This window comes from Vitis riparia, chromosome 7 (genome assembly GCF_004353265.1).
Source record: "Vitis riparia cultivar Riparia Gloire de Montpellier isolate 1030 chromosome 7, EGFV_Vit.rip_1.0, whole genome shotgun sequence".
NCBI classification, from domain to species: Eukaryota; Viridiplantae; Streptophyta; class Magnoliopsida; order Vitales; family Vitaceae; genus Vitis; species Vitis riparia.
This window is the reverse complement of record NC_048437.1, coordinates 1,060,627-1,066,650: the sequence shown is the minus strand read 5'-3', so window position 1 is coordinate 1,066,650 and position 6,024 is coordinate 1,060,627.

Below are 6,024 nucleotides of genomic sequence, written 5' to 3'. Positions count from 1 at the left end.
TTTTTTATTTTTATGAAAAACAAACATTTTATTACCATGAAATAGTGAATACAAAGAAGGATCAGAAATCCTTCCCCTAAACACAACTAGTGCATGACTTTTGATAAACAACGAGAAACTATTTACTCAAGATATTGGTTGACTTGTTCTTCAGTTTTGTTTTTTCATTTCCCCTTTCTCCCTTCCCCCTTTCTTTACTAAGATGGCAATGTTGCATAACCCTAGTTTATCATAACTACAATTAGCTGTCATTTCCATTTGGAATGTAATCAAGCATGATAGTTAGGAAAATCAACATGTCCTGATCTTTATTGCTTAATTATATTGAATTTGATTTGGAGTGTATGAACTCAAAGTGGAGCTCCTAATGGATGAAATCAGTTGGGCTTTGGTTGAGTAGGTTGGCAGTTTAACACTTATTTTATATGAATTAGACTCTAAACTTGTATTTATTTGGGCAGGAAGTGTTTTAGGGTTTTAGTAGGGTAAATTACACTCTTCTCCCTTGAATTTTAGTTTAGTTATGCGACCTTGATTATGGTTTCAAAATTATATCCATGCTCCTTTCACACCATTGTGCATTCTTGAAGGAGGAAAAAAAAAAAAAGGAATGTTGTTGCTTTGCCATACAAGGTTTTAGGAATTTGGGACTTTTGGATTTTTTAGGATTTGTTCTTGAAAACAATTTTCTGTTTTTTAGAACAGAAAATAATTTTTTGCCTAAAAGCCCGGTTGATAAATCTTTGATTTAAAAGTCTTTTGATAATTTATTTTGAAAACATGTGGTTTTTTAGAACAAATTTGAGGTATTTGTAGACTTTTTTTTATTAAGTATGTTGCCAAACAATTGAAAATATGGTAAGTATTTTGAAAACTTTTGGATTATATGTAAGTGTATGGTACCTTCATTGATGTTCTTAGTCGGAATTTTGTCCTTGAAAGACAAAGTCATTCATGGATATTATTTGGGGTTTCATGCATATAGTTCTTTTTTCATTCACAAGGACTTTGGTTCTCAAAATGAAGATATATCTCTAACCCTTCATTGGCTAATGGTTAAGTGATGTACAAATTCTTTCCATTGAATATTTATCAATGTTTTTAGAATCGAACTAATCATTGAATCGGAAAATCTACTGATTTATGATTCATTGGTGGGATTGATGGTTAAATAAGTTATAAATATATAATTTATATATTATTAAAATTAAAAATAAAATTTGTTACAAGAAAATAAAAGTGATAAATTTTATTGAAATTTCGACAACATTTCGACAACATTGCCTTTATTTGTTGAGTTTTTTCATATATTAGAAATTTAATTTAAAATAAAATTTTATTAATTATTTTTAATTAAGAATTTATTTTAAAATCATAAATTTATTTTCAAATGAATCAAATCAGAGATTAAAAATCGCGAATTTGAAAAATAAGAAATTTAAAATCATCCAAATGAAAGGGGAGGGGACTTAGTGGGGTTGGTGTTGCCGTTGGTGTTGGTGTCAATCGTGGGTGTGGGTGTGATTTTGGATGGCGTGATGTTGGAAGGGTTGCTGTTGCTAGGGTTGGAGGCTGCTGGTCGGAGGTGGAGCAATGAGATGGGATTTGGACATTAAATGGTGTTAGTTTTACTGCAAAATGACATAGTTTCGAATGAATAAAGAAAAAAAAAAAAGAGTATTATTCTTGAAAAATCGTTTGATTCATCGGTTCAAACGGTTCGAAGTAGAATATATGTATTATTAATGTTTTATTATTTATCGAAGTTTCAATTAAAATTGTTATAGAAATTTTGTTGGTTTGATCGATTGTTTTTTATTTTTATTTTTTATAAAATTCAATCACCGATATCTCATTTCAATATTTCATCTTTTTTTACACTTATCCTCTTTGGACATTTAGTTTTAACCTTGAAAACCCCGATAGTTGTTTTAGAAACTAGAGATTAACTCATGAAAGAAGAAGAAAAAGAAGTTAATTTGTCATATCAGGCTTTTGGGAATTTAGTGTTCATAACAAGTTTATGGTAGGGTTCTTGGAAGGAACCTTCATTGTGGTTCAAAAGGACAAGCTTGGAACAAACATATTTTGTCTTTTAAACCCATGGTAGGTAACAAATTATGTTGAGTGGAGTTGATGTAATTTTAGAAACTACATGGGAGATTTATGTAATTAAGTAAAATTGGGGAAAGAAAGTGTAATTTTTGATAAATTTTTAAAGGGGAAGCTAATATAATTTTTTAAATCATATGGGAGATCCTTGTAATTAAACTAACTATCTTTTATACAAGAAAATTGAAGGAAATAAAAAAAAAAAAGTCAAGAAAAATAAAAATATATTTAAAATTAGTAAATTATTAATACATGCTTCGAGATTCATGTATTTCTCTTTTTTCATATAAAGATTAAATAATTTGAAAATCCATCGATTTTTAACAATTTTAATTATATCTGATTTGATATTATATTTTTCATGATAAACCAAATATATTAGAAAAAAAAAAGATAATGACTTTTAAAATTATTTAAAAAATTAAGGTATTATCTCAAATTTTAAAATTAATTTTTTACTTTTTATATAAAAATGATTATATTTGACATAAAAGTTACTATTAATTTTTATTTTTTAAAATAAAAATTGAAAGAATATCCAAACAAGCACTTAAAGTAATCATTAATTTTGTTTGTGTATACATGATTTTGTTGATAATGGTGAAGACATTGCCGTAACTTTAGCACGAGATATTGTGCATGTACCTTACAATGGCCATTGATCATGATTTTGCCCTACTTTTTACTTTGAAAAAGAGGATTCAAACTACTGTTCAAAAGGAAAATTAGGGTTAGGGTTTTATTTTTTAATTTTAGCTTAGATAAAGAAAAGATTATTGTAATTTTTTATACGGCTGATTTAGGGTTGGAGTTGGGTTTTATATTTCGAAATAAATAAAGGATAAATGATATATTTCATAGTATAAACTCTTTATTCATAAGTCACTTGAAATGTAGGTGTTAGTTAAGTTCACGATTTTGTTTCATTCATCTTGGATTAAGACTAGACATACCTTTTTGTGATTTATATTGTCTATGAATATCAAAGTTGTTGCAAAATCAACTTAGGATAACATAAAGTAAATATTATGAAGTAGGATATTTGGTTGAGACACGAGCATAATTGAGTGATGTATAAACTCTGCTTGAAATATTATCAAGAAGAGTGATTGTTAGATTATTTAATTAAGTTAACATGTTTGTTCTATTCAACGTGGATTAGGATTTTACATATTTTATGTAATGTATACTGCTTCTGAAAACTCAAGGTTATTGCAAAATCAAATTTGAGATAATACATGTAAGTATTGTTGAATTACATGAATGCTAATAATGTTTAAAAAACATAAAGAGGAAATAAGAGAAATTAGACATGAAAATTAATTTAAAAAATGAATTTTTGAAAGAGCTTGTTCAAGTGCCCTTGAGGGCTACTCAAACACCTAGACACTCCTAAAATGGTAGTAAATGAAACAATATTTGCCTAAGTGATACGATCCACACCATGAAATTGAGAAACTTGTGAATCAAGAATGACTCCAAGATCGTCTAGAAACAGATTTGTAGGAAAACCATGACCTGTTGCTTATATGGAAGCAAGAATCTTAGTATAATGAAGACCATAATCAAGTATGGAAGAATTGATTGATAAGTCGAAGGAGAACACCATAGAAATCTTTCTGATAAGTCCACATTCCATCACTCATATACCCATTTCCAACATACATTCCACTATTTGACAAAATAAATTTGTTTGACTCAAACACTAACCGAAATCCATGATTACTCAGCAATGAACCAGGCACCAAGTTCTTATGGATTTCAAGTACATATAAAACATTAGTTAGAATCAACTCCTTCTTGGAAGTCATATTCAAGATTACTTTGCCTTGACCTTTGATCTCAGAGGTGGCAGAGTTCCCCATGAACATCTTTTCCCCATTCTCAATTAGTTAAAAAATGGAGAACATTTTCTTATCAGAGCATACATGACAAGTAGCACCAGTATCAATCCACCATTCTTTTGGGTCACCTCAGAGACTACGGTTGTGAGGTCAATGTCAACGTCTTTAGTGATGTCATGGATCACATTAGCTTCCTTGGGTTTGTTTTTTTTTGGGCAATCTACAATCAACATATTTGTGACCTTGCTTTCCACAATTGAAGCACTTTCCTTGAAACTTCACCTTCTTGGAGATCCCTCATTTAGGTCCTAACTTAGATCATTTCCATTTGTTGGTGTTCTTTACTTGGAACTTTGACCATGTTTCACAAAATTAGCCTTGGCCTCATTCAGAGTGTTTGCTATTTTCTTTTCAAATCCTCTATTATATTCTTTAATGTTAAGTCTAATAATCACATCCTCGATGATCATTTCATTTCTTTTGTGTTTAAGGTAATTCTTAAAATCTTTCCAAGCCAGGAGCTGTTTCTCAATTATAGCTGCCACTTGGAAAGTTTCACTAAAAAACATTCCCTCGGCATGTATCTCATGCAAGATTACTTGAAGTTCCTAGACTTGACTTACCATAGTCTTGGAATCTACCATTTTATAGTCAAGGAAGCGGCCCACGATGAATTTCTTAGTCACGACATCTTTAGTTTTAGAGATTCCCATAGCTCATTAGATGTTTCTTGTCAGAGTAAACATTGTACAAAGAATCAACTAACTCATTCATGACATAATTTCTACATAGGAAGTCAAAATGTTTCCAAGCATCCACAACACTGATGACTTGGATATCGAGCTCATTTTTTATAAGCATTGGAGCATCATCATTCAAGAATCTTACAAGATTCAAAGTGATAAGATAGAATAACATCTTTTGTTGCCATTTTTTAAAATTAAGTCCACCGAACTTCTCTGGTTTTTCTTCAAGTGATATAGAGATAGGTACAACAATAGGTAGCGTCGGCACTCGTGCCACAATAGGGGTTACCATTTGGGTCAATTCAGTCACAACAACGTAGTTGGATTCAGTTGCTATTTTCCTGAAATACCTAAGAAAATGTGTTAATTTTTTTTTTCCAAAATTAATAACGCCAATTTTCTTAGAATAATTAAAAACCACTCTACAAAGTATTCCCAGAAAAGATTGGTGGGATGTTAATAGCCCATACCAAGATCAGTCTCCTTAGACAGAATATTCAGTTCCCAATAAATATGGAGGAGGGGTCACAAAAGGGCCCGCTTAAAATCCAAATTCCTTAGACATAACTTATCAGTATCGTAATTTCCAATTTCCATAAGAAAATTGGTGCAAACCTCATAGGGAAAACAAAGTAAGTAGATTTATTTTCCTAGTAGGTCTTCTTATATGATTTAACACAATCATGTGTTATAGCCCAATGATACACACAATGAACGGTGAGGAGGTAAACTTGTCATTGCAATAAGGAATATTTTTGTTTGAACAAATTATTATTATTAATATTCTCTGAAAAAAAAAAAAAAACACTTTGTCTATTTGTTTACTTGAAAAACCTTTGAATAACAATTTTATTTTTTTTCAAAAAAAAAAACAATAAAATTTTTCCTTTCCTTCTCACGAAATTATTCTTTTTTTTTTCTTTTTCTTTTTGAAAAAAAAAAAAAACAGTCACAAAATTATCTTTTTTTTTTCTTTTTTCCTTTTTGGAAAAGATTAGTCATGAATTTTTTTTTTCTTTTTCTTTTTCCCAAAACAACAAACCATTTTGTTTGTTTGTTTTCCCGAAATTTGAACAATTTTTTTTTCTCAAAAAATAATTTTTTTTTTCCTTTCGGAAAAAACTTGAAGGGCTCATTCCTAAATAATTTTTTTCCTTATTCTTCTTCCCAACCATGAAAAGATCCATGTGGTTTTTTTTTCCTTTATTGTTTGCAAAGAATTTGTTTTAAGACTATAAACCATATTTGGTTAATCCATCAAACAAGGAAAATGAAGAAATAGGGAAAACAAAAATAAATAAATAAATAAATAGAAAATGAAG